The sequence below is a fragment of the Sturnus vulgaris genome, chromosome 5 (assembly GCF_052056855.1).
Source record: "Sturnus vulgaris isolate bStuVul1 chromosome 5, bStuVul1.hap1, whole genome shotgun sequence".
Classification (NCBI taxonomy): domain Eukaryota; kingdom Metazoa; phylum Chordata; class Aves; order Passeriformes; family Sturnidae; genus Sturnus; species Sturnus vulgaris.
Window position 1 is genome coordinate 5,921,055 of NC_142247.1, and position 21,286 is coordinate 5,942,340.

The following is a 21,286-nucleotide window of genomic DNA, read 5'->3' on the forward strand; positions in this document are numbered from 1 at the left end:
GTATCTTATTTTTTGTCCTGTTGCTAATTATCTTAAAAGGGGCTTTGTAATAGAAAAGGATTTTTGTCACTGAACCAGTCATTTTTCTGGCACACTGCACTGCTAGTAATGTGATTGCTTAAATAAGAATTGGTGCAGCTTTAATATCATAATATATTCACTCATTTCTTTGCCTTTCATTCTAATAATGTAAGACATAATGAACTCTTGGTAGATATAGTAATATCCCATAAGTATTTCTACAGGATTTATGTTGTCATTTAATATTATTTCAAAGGACAAAACATAATTCTTGCCACTTTGCTCAGCTACTCATTTTGTGATTTTTTGTTCTCCCACTATCACTGAAAAGAAATGATCAAATTAACCATTTTAACAAGCATTTGCTAGTTGTGCCTACATACCGTTCATTTAAATGACTTGTGAAATCAATCAAATAATGGGGCCCAGTCTTCTTTCCCTGAATAATGACTTCAAGGAAGATCCACCTCCCTCTCTGGGAAAGAATGGATAGCTGGGAAGGCTCAGGGGAATAAAAGGATTTAAAGCACTGCACATAAAAGGCTGAGTAGAGGAGTCTTTGAAAATAAATGCAGATTTCAACAAAGGATAAGAAAGAAAAGGGTACAGAGGGAGGACTGGGTGTGGATATGGACAGAGCATACAGAGGAGGCTGCTGAGGAGATGCATAATACCCCAAAAGAGAATGAGCTGTAGGTGCTGGGCTGGAGGAAAATGCATTTTGATGAGGGGCACAGGATGTGCAGAGGCTGGCTGTGGCTTATGGGGTAATGAAGAGACCTCAAAAGGAAGCCAGTCTGGAAAATTAAACTAATTATGTCCAAACAGAGTGTTTGCATTTCCACTAGTAGGCAATGAGCCATTCTTCACAGTCAAAAATTATGAAGGTGAGAAAAAGAGATGAGTTCCATTTAGTATTTTAAAAATCACAACACTGTTTTTGCTATATCCCATATTTAGGATTAATTGAAAATAAAAGGCACTCAATTTCTTATCAATCCAAAGTGGTGAAAAGAATCACAACAGAACAGTTCCACAACTTCTGTCTGAATTTTTTTGCATTTGCAGCAAAAAATTTGCAGAGGATTCTCTCAGAGCAGGACTGAAGTAGGCTGTAGCATTTCTAGGAGTGTCTACATACACTTCTCCAGAAAACAAGCAAACAGAAATTATTAAAGAAGATGGTGAGTAATTTTCTTAGATTAGCATCCTTGGAGTTCAAAAGATTTTTTTAAAAATTAAGCTATTTTCTCAGTTTTTGTTGTTTCAGTAAGTTGTTGGTGGGTTAAGCGTAATTAAAAAGGAATGCACACATAGTTAACATTTTTAATTGTGTCAGGGCTAACAACTTCATGGAGAAATGCTAGATCATCATCACTGCCTGACAAAATTCCAATAATGTATATTCAGCCACCCCTAATTATTGAAGTAAGAGTTGAGTAATGGATATTTGGCATTACTCTCCTCTGAGACTACCTACTGAACCAGACCAGTCATGGGTCTGACCGAGTATTGTAGTGTTTTTCTAGGAGTGTTTGCAATGCTTTGTGAAGGTCATGTTTGAGCACTTCAATAATGTTGGTCTGGAAAAGCATAAAAATACCACTGCTCTTGCATAACAATTGGTTGAGACTCAAATGCTGCATTGTTTTCTGAATATAGGATACAAATGTAAAAATAAATGTAACAATTGGGACTGTGCTGACTGTGACAGGATAACCAGAGGTTGGTGCAGGACTTTTGGATACTGAAGAGCATCCTCAAGGCCCTCTGTAAGTTGGTACCATCCTTTCACCATCCTCACATGAGATTTCAGAACCCAGAGCCACGTCCAAGTAAACGACTGCCATCCTTTAGTCTTGCAGCCTCTGACCATGGCTCCTTGGTCACTGATTCCTTTGAGGTGAGCAGGTACACCACAGGTCAAGTGGGTATGGAAATTTTGTCCTCAGGAGTGCTGTGGGTGACATCCGAGAAGCTCTTCAAGACTTTGATCTCCAAGACTTCTGAGAGAGAAGCCTTGACAAGATTCTTATCTTATTCTTGATAAGATTCTTATCTTATTCTAGTGCTGTCAGCCTACTGCAGCTATGACTACACACAAAAGGCTTTGCTCAACCTCTGAGTGCCACTGGGTTATCCTGCCCCTTCAAAAACTCCTCTTTCTATCACAGTACACGTTCAGTGGAAATGTAATTTCTTTGGGGATGCAGACTGCAATTACCTGAGTGTTTTGGCAGGTGTAAGAGGGTGCTGCCAATGTGGTGGGGGAGACTGAAGTGTGGAGAAAAGAAACCTAATACAAAAAAATGATGGGTTCAGCAGCAAAAGCCAGGAAAAATGAGAAAGGAAAGGTTTCAGGTCTGAAATTCGGATAACTGAGGATAAAGCAGGAGGGATAGACACTGCTAAAAATTGATTGAGGAAGGGCAGTTGGAGCAAATAGGGAGATAAATGCAGCACCTGAGTGTGCAGCCTCCTTCAGGCTTTGAGGCCACTCTGCAGGGTCTGCCAGCTTTGGGGAATGTCTGTACCCTAACCACATGCTGGAGGTTCCTGTCACAGAAAGTCCACGTGAGGATTTAGGACCAGTTTAGGATCACTTTGAGAAACCAGTTAATATGCGAGTTTATGGGTACAGTCTGGGTATTTGCTTCAAAACTACCCTACTGCTATGAAGTAATTTACTTAAGTTAGCAGAATGACTGTGCCTTAGAAGTGCATTAATATATCTCTTCATGGCCATGATCAAGAATTTTTTTTTCCTTAAGGGTTCTATTGAAAGGCGTATGATTATAAGGAAATAATATGATTATTGCTTATTGTTTCTGGCTTTCTGCAAAATGGAGAAAACTAAAAAGAACATTTTGTTAACAGGACAGCTTTGTAATAATACAAAGAACTGCATTCATACTTCCCTTTTCTGCCATGTTGTAAGTATTTCAACCACAAATAAGTTTGTGTAGTAGATGACAAATGTATTGACTTTGTAAATATAAATCTTTGAGCAATGTCAGATGGTTCTTTTTTTTCAAGAGAAAATGAATTGAAAGATCTGCAGCCCTGAGGAAGGAAGGAAATAGTAACCATCTGTGAAACTTGATTTCTGTATTTGCACCATAATGGTGAATTATTTGCATGTCCTTTGTCTAAAGGTTAATTTTGTTGATTTCCTAAACCCTAAAGAATAGTCTGAGCCTTCAACTTTGCAGTGTCTGAAGCTCTGCAGAACTGACCTTGACAGGCCATACCATCTTGGAAAGAAGCTCTTTTTTAGCTTTCATGTGAGTAATTTTCTTTCATGTATTAGTATTGCTAAGTTTAGCTTGTGGCTGGGTATCTCAAGCCGTGGCCAGATGAGCAGTTATGGCTGGAAACAGATTTCCTGCCCTTGCTCTGTACCTGTGTCTTGTGCACCAGCTGTCACCTGGAAGCTGGGGAGATGGCTGAGATGAGGGTCAGGGGTTTTCAGCAGCAGTGGAGATCCACTCTTGTGCCTCTCTAGCTCCCAGACTGGCCTGAATCTCAGCATCCCTTAGCACACACAGTTCATTTTGTTTCTGTTGGGACCCTGTTCAAACTAAGCCCTTTGTTAATGAATTTTCGTCTTCATGAAGGCTTCAGACATCTTCTAGAGTAGCTCTCCTTTACCTACCATGCATCCTACTACTGCTCATGTAGCAAAGCTAGCAGGGCAGACTTGGGTTAGTTTAATACATGATGCAGCTTTCAGGAAACCTCAGAATGTAGCAATGTTATCCTCTGCTGGTAATAATCATGAAGGCTGTCTTAAATTCAGGGTTAGGCTTGCCTGTTGATGATTGCACCTCTTCATTACCTCATTTGGGAAAAATAGAGATCTGAAAGATGAATTAACACCTTTTTCTCTTCAGTGCAGAGCCATTGTCTGTATTTGATTCTTCCCCTAGCCTATCTTATCAAAAAGCTCATAAAAATGGCACCTGCCAAGAGAGATCACTGTTAACGAATATTCTTTGATGCAGTATTTTGTTGTGTTTTTAAGGGTGAATCTATAGCTGATCACACATTTTTTCCTAGTGAAGATAGGCTATAAAGTCATATCTGGCAAAAGGGGTTTCCCTGTAACTTCTCCATTTTGTGGAAGAAGGTTCTCTGCACCTTTTTCTGAGAACCCAGAGCTGAGCAAGACTAACCAATAAACACAACTATAGCAGAGATCTGGACTGCAGAGAAACATCCTCACAGTAAGAAACCCATAGGAGCTGTTGCAGCAAGGTGAGGTGTGGTCTCCAGAGGCTCTGAGCCTCAGTTATGTTTGTCCCACATGCTGTCACCCCATGCTATGAAGAAGCACAAACCCTAAGATGGGCTGGTAGAGAACTTTACTGTAATTTCACTGCTACATCAAAACTTCAAAAAATACGTGGACAGATATTCCTGTGTCTCTGTCACTCCACTACTTTATTGAGCTAAAGTTCTGAAATAAGTTCAGCTTCTCTCAGCAGTCCTCTAAGCAGAAACATGGGACCCAAGAACAATTCTGCCTAAGAAAGGGCTAGAGATGGAGAATTATTGAACTGCAGTGTGTGAGATGGGGAGTGGCAGAAAGAAGCTCCTTTTTGGTACAGTTTGTCACTTCTCTTCCTCTGTGAGTTAATGCCTTTCTCTGTTCATGCTTCGCTGATTCTCTCTCCCACTAGACTCAAATTCTGCCTCTCAAGCAGCCAAGAGGTGTGGGGAATAAATCCTGAATGCAGCCAAGGGATGCTGAAGATGAGGAAATCTCAGTCTGCAGGATGAACTGAGAAGCTGGATACCCTGGCTGAGGTGTGGCAAGGCTCAGAGGAGCACAGCAGCATGCCACATCCTCCCTGCATTTGAGCACATCAAACCTGGTAAGTGTCCAGTGAGGGGGCCCAACCTGCAGTGCTGCTTTCGTGGTACACTAGCACTATTACAGTGGCTTTACTATGGAACTCTTCTCAAAACCAAACCAATTTCCCAAGCTAATGCAGTACAAGGCCTTGAAGACAAAAAATGATGTATTTATATAGTGCATTTCTTTTTACTAGCAAACATGAAAAAAAGCACATCGATTCCAGATTACAGTGTTAGAGAGGTATGAAGAACATCTGTCATTATGACAGAATCATAAATCATCATGCTGAAACCCTGACATGCCTTTTTTCATTGGCAAAGTAATTTTTTTAAATGGGATATAATTAAGTTGCTTAGAGCCACATATTATCTATTTTAAACCTATTATTTTTCTCATGTGAAAACTGTCAGGTGAAACACACTGGTTTGGTTTTGGTTTTAAATGTAGCTAATAAAAAACCTGACCACTGTTCATCACAGCAATTCAAGGTGGTGCTAGGAACTGTCCCATGTGAAGAAATTATAAGGGAAATAAACCTGTGAGTAAGTGAAACCTTGCTGTAAGTGCACCATCAAACCATCCTGACATGGAAGATGGATAAGTAGTAAGAGGTCAGTATACCTGCATCAGGAATTCTCCAGTGACTTGAATATCCAAAAGGAAATCCTGCAAAGATTTGTACACAGAGGAAATATGTAAATACTCAAGTGTGTTTTATAAAGATGATCCTGCTTGATGACAAAGTGGTGGTCCCTTATTCTCAATCTCAAAGCATATAAGTGAGATGGGTAATAAAGCACTGGCATAAACATCTAGAGATAAAACTAGAAAGAATCAGGCACAAAATGAGTTACAACTTTCCTGGAGCATAAAATGGAAGAAAGAGAGATTCTATAAATACTAAGAAGTTAGAGGGAGAGAAGGGCAGAGGCACAAATAAGAGATACCCAGAGTCGAGGGAAATGTTTTATTAATTTTGCTTCTTCCTTCACATGCACATTAATGATAGGTACTTAACAATGCTATTTTTTTTAACAGAATGACATATGCCAGAGTAGGGAAAAAAACAACTAAAGGAATGTTTGAATAAGTCAGATGTATGCAAGCTCTCTAGTGCTTGCTGAAATTCACTTAATACCTACTGGGCTTTTGACTTATCTCTGAAAGTTCCTGGAGGAGTGAATTAGTCACCAGGGCCTACAGCAACTATGTGGCCTAAGAAGGAAATACAGTCAGCATTATACTTACAATTTTTGGTAATTAGCAGAAATCTGTCGTTACAATACATACATTTTGCAAATTATTTTAAACCAAACATGCACTCGTTTTTAAAGTCTTGCTCTTCCTTAATTCTTCCCATCATGGCACCTGGGTTTTAAAAAAGTAAAAGAAAAATTTAGTCAGGTTTTTGTTTCTTAAATTTGGCATTAGCAGCAGGCTTAGATTTCGACACTATTAAGAAGTTGTTGGCTGTTTGCAGGGTTGTAATCATTCCTGCTTTAAAAAATAAGAAAGGAAGAACCTTGGGAATTACAGAGTACTCTGCCTAACGTCAATACTGAGAAAGATAATGAGACAAATTATTGAGAAGCAAATTCACACACACCATAAGAAGAAGGTGATAAGAAGCATCCAACATGAATTTGTCAAACTAATCTGATTTCCTTCTTGAGTAAGGTAACTGATCCAAAAGAAAGGAAAAGCAGTTCAAACCACTGTATGTAAGACCCAAGATGTATCTTGACCTGAGTAAGGCTTTTGACATCATCCTGCATGCTCATAAATGTACTGGGGAAAGCTGCTCCTAATTCAATCCACTGTCAAAAGTACACCTAATACATGGTGGTTGGTAGCTGCACATGGAGATGTCTTGCACAACTGCTAATGCATAACTCCTTTATTGAAACATTAACTCCTCTGTTAACGTTTCAATAAAGATTTAGATGACAGAAATAATTATATATCTATAAGCTTGTGAGGTGACAATATGTAAAGATTTGCAGAATGTGCTCAAGGACAGAATTAGAATTCAAAAATATCCTGAGAGCTTGTGAAATCCAACATGAAAAATTTGAACAAAGGCAGTTACAGAGGGCTACATTTGGGAGGATGAAATCAAAAGCATAACCACAAAATGCCACTGCAGATAAAGATGTAGTGATTAATGAGGGCCATGAATGAGCCACCAGTGTGATGCTGTTGAGGAAAAGAGATAAATGTAATTCTAGATTTTCTTGAATTGTCTGCTCAAGACAGTGTATGTAAGATGAGATAATTAGCATGCTCTTCTTGGCACTGGTGAGACCTCAGCTAAAATACTATTTTACTGAGGCACCATAATTTCAGAAAGGTGTAGATCAGCTGGATGCAATCCAAAGATCAACAAGAATGAAGATTGGAAAATTGGATCCATAAAGCAAGGTTGCGAGTTCTAGTTTTGTTTTAATCTTTAAAAAAAAGTTATATGGCGTTCAACAGCCTTTAAGTACATAAAAGGCTATTACAAAGAAGGTAGTTTTATGTTTTTTCATGCCCACTAATGACACAGAGAAAGTCAAAGAAACCTTTTCCATCTACACTACAATAAGTATGACAGTAACACATTCTAACTAGAAGAAAAGATTACTGCTGGAATATATTACACAAGAAGGTTGTATAATACTTGCCATTATTGATTTTAGATACAAATCAGAGGGACTGCCATCTGCACTTATCAAGACAGTTGTGGACTTTCTTTGAAGCTGGGAGATGGCCCAGGTGCATGTTTTGTAGCAGGTGGGTGAGATCACTGGAACTGTGACAGAGCATACAAATTATTACAAGGTAATCCATAACGTATTTTCACCAAGAAAGCATTTGAAAATTCCATGTGTGGTTCTGAGCATATTCAATTGCTGTTATGGAATATTGCACAGGTTGTTCTTTGCTATTTCTTTTTCCAACATCTTTCCTTTGATTTTGTGTTGTGGGATTTTTGGTTTGTTTTTATTTTACCTCAGGAAGGCCTGGTGCAGCTTTGATTAAAAATATTGAGGAATAACAAACTACATAACCCTTGAGATTCCATCCAAATCTATACTTCCATGATTCATGTGCAAGCTACTGTATTTTTCTGAGCTGTTGAAGAGCTTTCCAAGTACAAGTTTAATAATTAAACTAGTTCTTTTCCCAGGGCAGTAATGACCTAATCATTTATGATAGTGCTCAAATGAGAATTAAACAAACACATCCAGAATAAACACAGATCAAATAATCTTTGCCAATGGAAAAGGACAAAATCTTGTTTTCATGCCAGTGGGTCTGCAAAACAACAGCACAGATATAGACATCAGTAAAACTAACAAGTGCAGACTTCTCAACCTGTGAGAAATTCTGTTTTAGCAATTCTTTTCATTCAAATTATTTAGGATTTTTTCTATTTTGGAAAATTAGAAGAGTGGGAATGAGGAAAAAAAAGTGTTTTGAAAAGGTTGGAAAGTTTTGAGAGCATGAATTACAACTGAGTATTTCAACACTCAAAACCCAAAATGTTGCAGTTGTACCACACACACACACATATATATATATATCTATATATATCCATATATATATATCTAGATAGATATATATATATAAGCTAGGGGAGCACAGAGCCCTCATATACACAAGAAAATGCCAGCCAGAATTACTGTGCAAATAAAATAGCATTCTGCAATGTGATATTTTTTGTGTTAGCTCAAAATAAATCTCTTTAAAATCATACTCACAAAAGAAAACTGAGCAAACCCGTTTACTTTTCTATTTCATTATTTTGCTATTTAAAACTAAGTTTTTTCAGAAAATATGCTCTTTGTTAGAAATTCAAACCCATATAAAACTTCTGACAAATTCTAGTCACTACTTAATATGAAAATAACTGGCTCAAAACAGTTTTCTAAAGAAATCTGTGCTCATCAATGTGGACCAAAATATGACTGTACACTGGAAATGTTTTCAGTCACCATTGTTATTTTAATCAAGTAAAAGATGATCCTCAAAGATAGGATCAAGGCTATGACTTTCCAGAAATTTATAAATATTTAGTTTTGGTGTTTATAGGACATAGTTCAGTGAATATCCACTGGCTCTTTTGTTCTTTCAAAACTATACATGACATTTAGACACCAAAATAAGGATTTCATACTGCACGAGAACTTTCATAGGAAAACCACTGGAGTGTGTGAATTTTGCTGTGCAAATGGATAAATACTGACATAATACATCTGGCTTGCATCAGGTATGTTATTAGACACCCCACCCTTGGATCAACAGCTGTGAAAAACTTGCAGAATTTCAAAGACCCCGGGACAAACACGTCAGGTGTCAAGGGCAGCCTTAATCCCAAAGCACAGGGAGGGACAATTAGACAATGGGGGTTGGGGTGGATGACCTTTAAAGGGATCCCAAACCCGAGCTCTTCTGTGATTCTGTGACCCAAGAGAGGAGAGCTCAGCTGAGCTGAGCTTGCTCAGGGCAGCCCCAGCGAGGTGATTTCATTGCTGGCACCTGTAAATGTGAAGGTGGGCTCAGCTTTGCAGGCCAGGGTGTTGGTACAGCCCCACTGCACACGCCAACAGACTAAAGTGTCTTAAGCGGCTTAAATAGCTTTAAGCAGCTTTGAAGACTTAAATACTGTAAGCTTATAAAGCAGTTTAAGCTGCTTAAACCACTCTAGGACTTCACCAAGGGCCCCAGGATGCTGCTCCTCGCCTGGCGAGTGAAACAAAGCTGGCTGAGCTGCCTCACCATGGGCTCGAAGGATGGAGCTGCAGGGCAGCCACAGACCCAGCGAGGAATCTGCTGATATTGACATACTTTGTCAGTGATGTTGGATGAAATAATGCAGCATATACGTCCTCCCCTTGGTTAACTCATTGTTACTTTCTTTTCTTTTAGCTGCCTCATGTCCCCAGCCACCGCTGTGTCTTTTTTTTTTCTATTTTCGCCCATTTAGCTCAGGCTCTTTCAGTATCTCTTTTCTGTCTAATTAATTCTTCCTAAAGAAATCAGTGGGCTTCTCTTACTGCAGTGATACACTTTCATGAAGGAAACAGGTCTCAATTCAGCCTATTCAATCCACAGAGCCATGCTGGGGGTAACTGTTCATTTGTATCACAATGGCTTAACCTAAATCTAGAATTTTTTTCTCAGAAGAAGGGCATGAGTTGATAGAAGCATTATGGAAAAACCAAACCATGTAATCCCAGGAAGTACCAGTGGCAGTCATTAAGTTATCACCCACAAAATCAAGAAGCCAGATGGGAGAGCATTGTTCAGAAGAAGGAATAAATTGCACTGAATCTGTGTTGCAGTTTCTGGCATTTTGGAGGTTTCATAAAGGATGTAGCAGGAGGAAGTCTGGGGACAGCTGTCCAGTAAAATGGGTACATTTATGTTCCTACACTGAATCTCTCAGGGCTGAAAGGGCTTGGTTTTCAGTTTTTACTCCATCTGTCTGAATTTGGGGTATGCTGTGCAAACCACAAGTCATGTTGTTCTCACCAAAGGATGTAACACCCCCTCCCCCTTACACAGAAGACAGCAGCTGAGTGTAGGTTTGGTTTGGTTTAGTGACAATTCACTTTGAGATCCCATGCTAATAGCTAGGGCAGTGGTGGTAATGTACTGGAACACTTGAGTTGGATGTGATATCCCTGCTGCACAGGATCCTCTCAGGCCTGCATCACCCCATTTTTCTTGTGTTTCAATTCCCTTTCCAGTTCCTTTACAACGAACATTCTCCTCTTTTTCATATCCTTCACCTGCTTCCTGGGGCAGCATCCTAACTTCTCAGGTGTTCTCCCTCCATAGTCCTCAACTTAACTGGGCCCATGTTTTTCACAGGCTTATGGAGTCCCATCACATGTGCCTTTGCATGTATCACACACTTCAATCACAATTTAGCCAAGAAATGTAACTATAAAGCTTATCACACTCAAACAATGTGTTTTAAAGACTTGAGAGTATTAGCAGGAAGAAGGATAATGGTCAGCCCTACTTACTGATTTTTTTTTTTGCTGATTATCTATGTTATGAATTCCTTAATGATGTTACCTATCACCATAGTGTGCATTGAATGCACACCATGTTGAACGTGACATAATTATACAAGCATCATTTAACACTTTCATTAGGACTTGATTTATACCAAATGTTATTTTTTTCCAATATCCTGAAAGCATGTTTGTCTCCATTTTCATTGAAGAAAATGATTTGTAGCATGATCTATCCTTTTCAAGTCATCAATGCATTTTAATCTCTTCTCCCATTTATCCACCTATCAATAATTGCTTCCTTCAAAATATATTTGAAACCTCTACATATGGTGTCAATAGGATTCACTAGCTTGATGAGTGATTTAATTATATTTTTCTTAAATATTGGTTTGATATGCTCCCATCAGGTGACACCACTGGTTGTTAACAAATACATTTGGAGTGGAGAACTGGAACCATGGGAACGTGGTTTCCTTGGGTTCGTGATTTGTGTCTACATCATCCTCCTAGTTGTCCCAGCTCCTTCTCCAGCTCCAGCCAATTTTGTAGGACAAAGGGCAGGTTGTCTGGAGTAGCTGTGGGCTTTGTGATCAGTGGGTCAGTGTTAGCTGCTTGGTGTCCATACAGCTCTCAGGCTGGAGAAGGTGAGCTGCCTTCAGCTCCAACAGTAATTTGGGTCTTGGTTCTCTAGGAAGCTGCTCATTTACAGCAACAATTAATGATGGGAATTGAGGATGGTAAGGTTAATTGTGAGCATGGAAAAGTCATCTTTTTAACCCTGAAAGCTATATGTAGTCATCTGTTCACAACTCATGTGTTTTCTTTGCCTTATATTCTATTAATCTGAAGAAACAAAGTCTTATTCATATAGTAAGAGAGTTTGGGTAGTTTCACAACTGAAGGATTTTTGAAACATTTGTAAACCAGAAAATAGAAACGAGGCATCAGGTCACGTATACAGGCCATGGTTTGGCAGACATTTACACTTATGCCCAAATTTCAACTGGGACTTGATTTCCCTTGACTTCCAGGAAACATCAGGGTGTGTTAAAATTAACTCTGCTGGTCTGAGGTGACAGCAGCACTGCATGCCTGCACGGCTTGACAAACAACTGCATGTGCACCAGAAGTATTTTGTTGACTGTGTTAAGCCTGGTGAGGTCACATATCTGTGCTGATCCATTCACCAATGGAGACAGAAAGTTTTCAGTGCTGCTGCTGGACTAACCCACCGTGTGCTGGCAGGCTGCCAGGGTCGTGTTGCTGGGCAGATCATCAGGTGTTGGCCAGTCACTGAGGGCTGCTCACACAGCAAAAATGTGCAGGACAGCAGATTCACCCTTCCTTCCTTCCTGCCTTCCTTCCTTCCTTCCTTCCTTCCTTCCTTCCTTCCTTCCTTCCTTCCTTCCTTCCTTCCTTCCTTCCTGCCTTCCTTCCTTCCTTCCTTCCTTCCCCAAAGTCAGGACGAGTGTCTCCTTGATGAGTCTGTAGGATTACAGCTGACCATGCTACATGGGGCTTCTATAAGCCAAATTGTCACTTTTTCTAACCCCTCCATCTTCTTCAGCATTTTCTCCCAAACTTTGACACTCCCACCACTGTTTAATATATATTTTTTAAATCTTGTTGAGCTGAAGAAAAACTTACTTCAACTTCAAAACATAACTTTTATTTACATTGTTCCTAGCTAATTTTTTTCTTTTTTCCAGCTTTGATGGCTAGCTTCTTCAGCTAATGGGTGACATGAAGAATTGCCTGAATCTATTTTGTGTCTGTGAACACAAATTTCCTAGATTGCAAGACTACCCCAATTCTTTGCTCTGCTGGAAGTCATCTTAAGAGGTAGACAGAGTTCAAGATCTTAGGAAGAAAGCCAGAGTTTCTATTATTGGTAGAAAAGTAAATATTCTACCAATATTTATTTCATGCATTCCCACCTGCATTCTTCATTCTATAATTGGGCTGTACTCCCATCTCCACCCACATCCTGCCTTGACTCACATCCACGTGTGGAGGACAGGGGCAGTGACAGGTAAGCCAGCCAGCCTGCAGGCTGAGTCACCCAGGAAGGCAGACAAGTCATCTGGCAGAAGGAAATGTGCCAACCAAACAGGTGATCTGAGCAATGCATGGCACCCCACATGCCAAAACAGAGGTTGCACAATGTTGGTTATGACAGAGAAATGTGGAGAAGAATACAAGAATGCATTTCCAAAATGGCCTTCATAGTAGGAATTAAGAAATACCAAAACTCAGCCTATTTCTTTTCATGGACCACTTTAATAACAAAGATGAATATAGCAATCAAGAAATAGAGCAATGGGGTAGTATAACCCTCTCAGCATTTTTGTTCACTTTTATATGGGTGTCTTTTCCTCTGCATGGGGGGGTCAAAAGCAGGATCACAAACACAATTTATGAGTATGGAGCAATTATGCTATTTGTTGGATTGTACACACAATAAATGGGTGTGAGTAATGTGCTTTTAGCTTAAGCACTAATACCCTCACCACCTCTGATGCAGGTAACCACTAGATTTCTGCTGGTCAGGCAGATGGTAATCACATGGGGAAGTGCCAGACTCCACTGCTCCTTACAATAAGATGGTCCTCAGTTTTGCTGAGTTGCTATACTCTATTTTGATTTTTTTTCTCAGTGTTTTAGAGTTATTTCAGTTGTTAATTTTTCCATGAGTCCAAGTGACTGCTGCCAACTCAACAATTTCACTTCTGTTTTTGTTTCAGCTTTTTCTTATATATCTTGCTTGGCTTAAGTGCTTGTATTGTCACTTACAGGTTAGCAACCTTTTTTTAGACAAGCAGACTTGGGGTCACATGGCCTACCTAGGTCTTATGTTAAAATAGTATGAGTGTGAAAGATCTACCAATATGGTGGGAGACAGACTGATCTGTACTTGTTGTTTGATGTATTTTTAATCACCTTGCTGGCTTAAACACATGGGTCTTGGCAGATGGCAAAAAGACTCAGAAATAGATACTGACACAAACACCCTGCAGGGTCAGATGTTCTATATAACTGGTGGTATCAGTGATGGTCTTTGTAATACCAAGCTGAAAAGTCTGGGAAGGAAGGGCAGAACAAACCGGGTAAGCCCAAAAAGGGTGCATCAACAAGAAAATTAAAACTCAGAAATAATAATTCTATAGTGCTGTGTGGTGATGGAAAGACATGGACCATGCTAGGCAAGCAAAGCCAGTTTATTGCACTAATCACCAATATTTTTACTTCTCTAAAGTCCATACAAAATTTTCCACTTGGACCCCTTTGCCTCTGCTCCCTTCGCAACACAATCCTTTTGGTTATCAAGTCCCTGTTGCATTCTCTTGCACCAGCACTGTCCTTGTTACATCTTCTCTCATCAGTTAGAGTGACCAGACATGATGTCTTCACTTTTGTTCTTGCCTTGAGTTTCTCTCTCCCATGGCTTCCACTGTACCAGGGCCAGCAGGTCTGCAGCAGTACCCAGCTTCTGTAGTGTCTGATCTTCCACATTGCTGAGAGAATGAAAAGTGTAGAATTACAGGAGGGAACGTGAGAGTAAACAAATTAGTGGTAAGTAATGTCCTTTGTAAAGATGCAAAGGAAAGATGAACAGAGATGTATCAAATACCTAGCACCTGAAATTGAAACTCTTGCCCTGGTAGGAAACCACAGATCTTGTTTACCGAGTTACAAAAATCCTGTGTGGGTAGTTTAAACAGGAAATGGGCTGATCAAAAGCAAAGATAGGGAAGTATGTACAACAGAGATAATATGGATCAGCAAAGCATTTTAAAGAAGTCAGCAGCAGAAAGTTGGCCCTACTTTGACGTGAGATTCTGTAACATGAGATGATGTGAATCTCTTTAAAAAGAGATTGCCGTTGGTGTGGTGATGACATCAAAAAACCAAGTTGTAGTCCAGTAGGTAGCAGCAAAAACACAATGAAAGACATTTTGGTTGCAGTAGAAATGCTAAGAAACCGTGATATCACTACAGAAGTAAAATTTAAAAAGTTGTTGAAAAAACCTTGGGAAAAAATTGCCAAGTTTTTACAAGAGGAAACGTGGAGTTGTTAAAATATTAAAATGTGAGACTGGGAAAGTGTCTCTCTGCCCTATGCTATAGGCAAGGTCATATGCAGTGGAATGCCATGCAAGATGACACAGCATTGGAGCAGAGCAGCCTCTGGACTCAGGCCCAGAAAACCAGATATTCATGCAAAAGAGCATCCTGAAGAACATATGCCATGACATGCTTTGCTCATCACCATCCTCATTCATTATTTTTTCAGATTGCTTGACATGGGCCTCAGAAATACTTTGTGGAACTTCAGCTCTCACTCCATCATCACAGCCTTGCAGAGAGGGGTGGGTGGCTGCATCTGGGAGTCCAGTAAGTAGGTAAGAGGCTGGTTCACTTTGAACACTGGTGTGAAACAAGGCTACACTTTCTTTCTGGGGCTGTTGAACATTATCATATGTAGCTGCTGTGTAGGCAGCACGAGCAGCAGCATTCCGTGGGGTGGGTTGCACATATCTTGGAAGCATAAATTGTGCTAGTAGCACTGCTTTACTGAGCCATAGACCTGAAAAAACCTGTGAAGATACATAACCTAGCAAAAGAAGTAACTCAGACAGGATTCAAAATCAGTTATCAAAGCAAACATCCCTGAAAGCTTAATAGCATGCATCAAAGTCACTCTAGAAAACACAAATTCTGGGAAAGCAGAGCTTGCCAGTCCTGCCCATATCCCACTTCTGACTAATTAGGAAAGAACTGACAGTAAAAATAGGAGAGTCTTCCACCACTCATACTCATTTCAGCATATGGAAATTCAAGATATTCCATTCCAGATGAAAAAAAAAAGATTTTTTAGAATTATTATTTACATGTAATTGCAATGCTAAAATAGATCCTGGAAAACAGAGACATCAAAGATGCTAGGAAAACTAGATGCCTTGAGAAAAAGAAACTGCCTGTGAAAAAGTCTGAATGTTGGTCCCTGTCTCAGCATAGAGCTGAACTGCCCACCACCACCTCTCCTTCCACCACAGTCAGCAGGGAGCATGGGATATAACTGTGCACTTTCTGAATGGCAACCCCCAAGAATTCCCCCAGACATGATCCAGGGTGTGTGAAGAAGATCCACCTGACAGGAGTGAAGGTGATCAATCCCAACTGTGTGTGCCAGAAACAACAAAGAATGATGGGAAGAAATGGAAGATGCTACCTTCCACAGCAAGAATAACATAAAGGCTACAAAGAGAATCCACTATATTCTCCATAAGTGCTTTGTTTGCTCTACAGAGCAAAACTTGCCTTAGCTAGCTTGCCACTGGAGGTAATAGTTGTGGACCTTACCAAAGGAGAGGAAAATAAGGCTCTTGCTCCAGAGATGCAGAGTAGCTGCTGTGCAGGTGAAAGGACTGTACCACGTACTTCAAGGAGCCAGGGAAAACCTCTTGCTGAGGCATCACTTTGTAATTGCTGCAGCCATGGCAGACTGGGGAGAAAGTCCACGTCAAGAAGAGTTGGCAGGTGTGAGACTCAGGAAGTCATGCCAGTGGAAATTACTTGATCCCTTTTTAAAGGGGGTTTGCCTTTCATGAATCTTCAAAGGTATCTAGAGCTAATGGTACCATTAGCAATGATGGCTTATTTTCATTACCTAGACTGAATGAAAGATTTTTAATCAAACTGTGCTGTGTTAGAGAGAGTTCTGCTGTTTAACCATAAATATTTGGTGTGCAATCTGGTATTGATCTGCAAGGTAAGTAATATCTATAAAATAAGTAGTCCTCTTTCTATTTGCATGATCTACCAAGTTGTTTTTGCTTATTAAGCTTGAACTTAGATCTGAGTGTGCTTTTTGAAGTGATTCCTTGTTGAAATAAGGATTGGATACATTCAGGATATATTGTTTCTGCTACAATTCCCAGTCATTTTCTTAACCAAGTTTTAACAAAAAAAGCACTAAATCTATGCTTCTTTAGAAAAGTCAATCTCTACAGTCTGTTCACAGCTTTCTTCTACATTTCTCATAATATCAAGCCCACACACAGCCCAGATTCCTCAATGGTAGCTGGTGAAATTTTTCCACCTTCTAGCGCTAAATATATTCCTATGTCCTGAGCAGCAGCCTGTGTCTGTGTTTTGAGCACAGACTGCTGTTATTTTAGATACCTGCCTCCATAAAGGAGCATCACTGTTTCTTACATGTCTTCATAATGAGAATTTTTTCATTACTTTCACAGAGGCTTAACCTCGTTTCCAAAATGAGGTTGTTCTTGTTCTCTAAGTTAAATAACTAAATACAGATGTGTGTCTGAGTGTGTGTATAAAATATTGAGAGTCTGTCCATCAAGATCCATATGTATTTATATGTATATAGTAGTTGAAGTAAAGAGCTTCAACCAGGAGGGACTCCTAAACATGTGCCATCCTTTTAGCAACTACTGATGAGATGTCTCATGTGTGTTTACACACTTTTCTGAATAGGGGTGCATCAAAGAACAGGCTTATTTTCTGGAATCAAAACCTTGACTGAAATATCACTGCCTGGATCACCTGCTGCTTGCATGGCTGACAGCATCAAGGATAAAAACCATAGTTCACACTGGCCTCCCCAGTAATATAAGGACACATTGCAGGTAATCATACAATGTGTTGTTTCTCAGGTGAGACCATGTGCTTTAGTAAACCAGCTTTATGCAGTGGGAGCATCAAGATGAAGGTCATGGGTCCCAGAACACAGCTGTGATGAAGCAAATCTACATTGTGACATTCAAATTTGTTATATAATTAGAGCATTCAATTATAGACTGAAAGACATACTTAGACTGTATTAGAATATTCTCTGATGTAAATGAGGTTGGGTTAATTCCCTTACAGGCTGGGCAGTGACAAGAAGTGGAGATAAGCTCCCAGCACTAACTGGGGACAAAATTAAGCAAGTGGCATTCTTGCCTGCCCTGCCCTGCTTCACCTCCTCCTGTGCCCTGGTCCTATGGCCGTGAGAGCCCCTGGCACAGAGAACAATGGGCAGTGTCCACCTTTTGTTGTAATCTGCTGAGAAATGATTCCTCCTTTGGGCTCCAGCTGCAGCCCTGCCCTTATGTAGGGCATTGGTTGGGTGGAGCAGCTGCAAGCAGTGGGAGCAGCTAAGACTCTTCAACAATTTCAGTAGTTTTCTTGGATTAATTCTGGATTAATTTCATCTCTGAAAACAATAAGTTTTGATAGGAGACCTTGTTTCTCTAGACTGATCTGGCAGGTTCAGCCATAGCTTATATAAGCTGGAACATTGAGGCTTGTTTCAAAGAGAGAGGGAATGCAAGCCAAGACAGAAATATAGGCTTCTATTTTCCTTTGAAAAATATGATTAGGTTTCCATTTTCCTCTTAGGCAGCAATAAGCTACTCCTCTGAGTGAGCAAAGGTCCTTTATATTTTGGAGATATTTGAGGAAATTACCATGGCATTATTGTTCCATAAGTCACTTCCAAAATATTCTAGATCTCAGATAGAGGTGGAAAGAGTCTGTGACCAGACTGCATAGCCTAGAAACAACTGAGATTAAATGCAAGGGCAGCAGGCACAATGTCCAAAACAGATAAATCAGGGTGACTGCATAGTTGCATTCTTGTTTTTCCACTGTACTAACAGAGAGGGAAAATTAAGCCTGTAGAGCAAATACATGAAAAAACACGTCCTGGAAGAAATATTTATGTTGTATTAGCATATTCTCTGCTCTAAATGAGTTTGGGCTAATTACTTATCAGACCAAAATGGGATAAGCGGGGGAGATAAGCTCTTAATATCATATTAGGAAAAATTAATTAAGCAGAATAAACATAATTTGATTCTTCTCTTTCCTATTTCAATTGCTTTACTAAGCAATCTCAGTAATGTTCTTTAACAAATTCTTTATTTATTTCCTTAAACAGAAAAAAAAAAAAAAAGAAAAATGAAAACAAGCTGGAAAGAGATGAATTTTATCCTGGCTCCTCGTTCTCCTCAGCAGATGAACAACTGCAGCATCAGCACAGATTTCTGCTACTTGAGTTAATGGAGTGCCACTACCAGTCACGGGTTGTCATCCTCTGAGTAAAGCACTCCCAGAAGAGGATTGCTGATGGGTGCTGGTGAGAAACATGAACTGAGGATTTGCTTGTTGGCTGCAATGACAAGTAATTGGATAGATGTATATTCCAGATATAAGGTAATCCACTGTGTCTCCTCCAGCCTCTCACCATCCTTGTCCTTTTTCTTTCCCCACTTCATTCCAGACCTCATCTTCTCCTACAGGAAGTCACAGTGGATCCCAGCTCCTGATCTCCCAATCTGATGAGCGCTGCTCACTCCCCAGTATGACACTCTTTGCTTCCAATCTACTTGGCTGGACTGCCCTAACTCCCCAGTTCCTTCTCATGATCCCATTCTCGTCTAGAATAGGTTTGGTATCCAGTATCTCTGTCTGAGAAATTCTTCACATTGCATTTGAATAACTTTGTACTCTTGATTTGAGCAAAGGTGTTGCTGGGACCCGGGGAAGGCAGACCCCTGCTTTTCTTTTGTTGATAGACCTCTTACAGCTCATGTCTATCTGTAGCAAATGGGACCTTTTAGGAAAGTGTTCTGTTGAAATCAGTCATCTTTATTAAACATGCACCATGACTTTTCATATAACTGTCATTGACACAAAATATGTCTTCTCTCAGCTTTTAAGTCCTTACACCAAACTTGCAAGATGTAGGTTTTGTCACAGAAGACATCAGAATTTTTAACCATAGAATATTTTCCCCAAAAGCCTGTCAGACATGTCAGAGATGTCTGAGTTGTTTTACACTAGCTCCCCTTGAGAATGTGTGTCAAGTAAAAAGTCCTGAATGATACAATATCGTATCGTTTAGACAGGACAGCAGTATTAATGCATTTAATCTTATAAAAAGCATTCTAATATCTTTAGTGACCATTATACAGACTTTTATTCCTCAGAGAAGATAAGGAATGTCCTTGCAAACAAGAAAAATTAGATCCTGTTGTGCCAAGGCCTATGCTCTAAGTAGTTCAAGGTGACCAGTGTGCAGCTCAGACTGTTACATAAAACAATTTGCAAAGATCAGTGAAAATTAAACACAAAATGACAGCTTCTTCAAGAAAACAAGACACAGTGAAAAGCCCCAAGGACTCCACTGAACTCATGTCCAGTAAAGATAAAAAAAAGTGATACTAGACTCAGTAGTACTCTTGCAGAGTGGTTGAGAGAAGACTCTCAATCAGGTGCAGGAAGTATGACAATGATTTTGTGAGGGATTATGATGAGATTTATTGCTAACACACTATGTAAATAACGCCAATGCAGTGTATCATATAAGCAGGTCTGAAGGGCTAGAACATGGACAGGTTCAGCTGGAAATTGCAGGTTTGCAGAAAGCACAATTGCAAAGCAGCAAATCACCCACAGAGCTACTTTAGGATTTTATCTCCACCTGTTACTCACCTGTCCAAAGCTGAGTGTTCCCATCCTCGTGCTGGTTGTATCCTGCTGGGGTGGGATCCACCTGGAAGCTGCCCTGCAGCCTCAGGAGGTCAGTTTGCCCAGCTGGCCCAGTCTCCAGGAGATTTTGTACCCTTCTGCAGGCCCGTGGCTACCAAGAGCAATCACAACCATCACCACTCCCTCACCTCTGGAATACATTAATTATGCAAGCATCCAGACACTTCCTCCTGCAATTCCCACCTGGTGTTCTTATCTTAGGACAGATCATATTCAAGGACTGCATGGAGAGGGGGTTGGTGTGTGGAGGACATTCCAAGACCCGACTATTTTTTGTCACCATCACTGCGGCAAAATTGATATAGTGGAGTAAACCTTCTAATGAGTAAAATCATGAGTGGTGGGCTATTCTGACTCCCTGGTGACCCAAATCTTAAGCTGCAAAGATGCTTAATTTGACTCAAACTGCAGAAAGGTAGGTAGGCAGCAGAAGCACAGCAGCCTGGCTTGTCGTTTTCCTTTCCTCCCTGGTTCTTTCCTTTTTCCAATGTGTTTCCCGTCGATTTCTGTTTGAGAAAAATCTGCTTGAGATACTAAAGCTGTCCTTTGGAGAGTTGCTGTGATGCTGTTAATAAACATCCAAAAAGTTGTGTTAGAGACAGCAGGGCATTGCTGCAATTTCCATGTTTCCCTGTGACCAACAGACAATACGCTGTCCTGAAGTTTTCTAGCAAGGAATTTGCTGTTCAGTGCCAACACCAGAGAGAGAGGCTGAGTTCCCTTCCCCTGCAGCTCTTGAGCTGGCTTTGTCCCTCTCCCATATGGCCCTGCCTCTCCAGGGAAGGACTGGCTCTGTCAACAGCTCCTGTAGCATTTCCAACCCATCTCA

The 21,286-nt window shown here is 40.2% G+C and overlaps 1 long non-coding RNA gene across 1 annotated transcript in view; it reads left to right on the forward strand.

The window, feature by feature from the left end:
- LOC148223519 (uncharacterized) overlaps positions 1 to 21,286 on the forward strand; it is a 107,753-nt gene that overhangs the window by 74,760 nt on the left and 11,707 nt on the right. Inside the window, exons 5-10 of the long non-coding RNA XR_015803642.1 lie at positions 4,704 to 4,898; positions 7,564 to 7,657; positions 12,606 to 12,738; positions 15,191 to 15,299; positions 17,398 to 17,549; positions 18,845 to 19,119. This is a non-coding gene — a long non-coding RNA (uncharacterized LOC148223519). The remainder of the gene's footprint in view (positions 1 to 4,703; positions 4,899 to 7,563; positions 7,658 to 12,605; positions 12,739 to 15,190; positions 15,300 to 17,397; positions 17,550 to 18,844; positions 19,120 to 21,286) is intronic.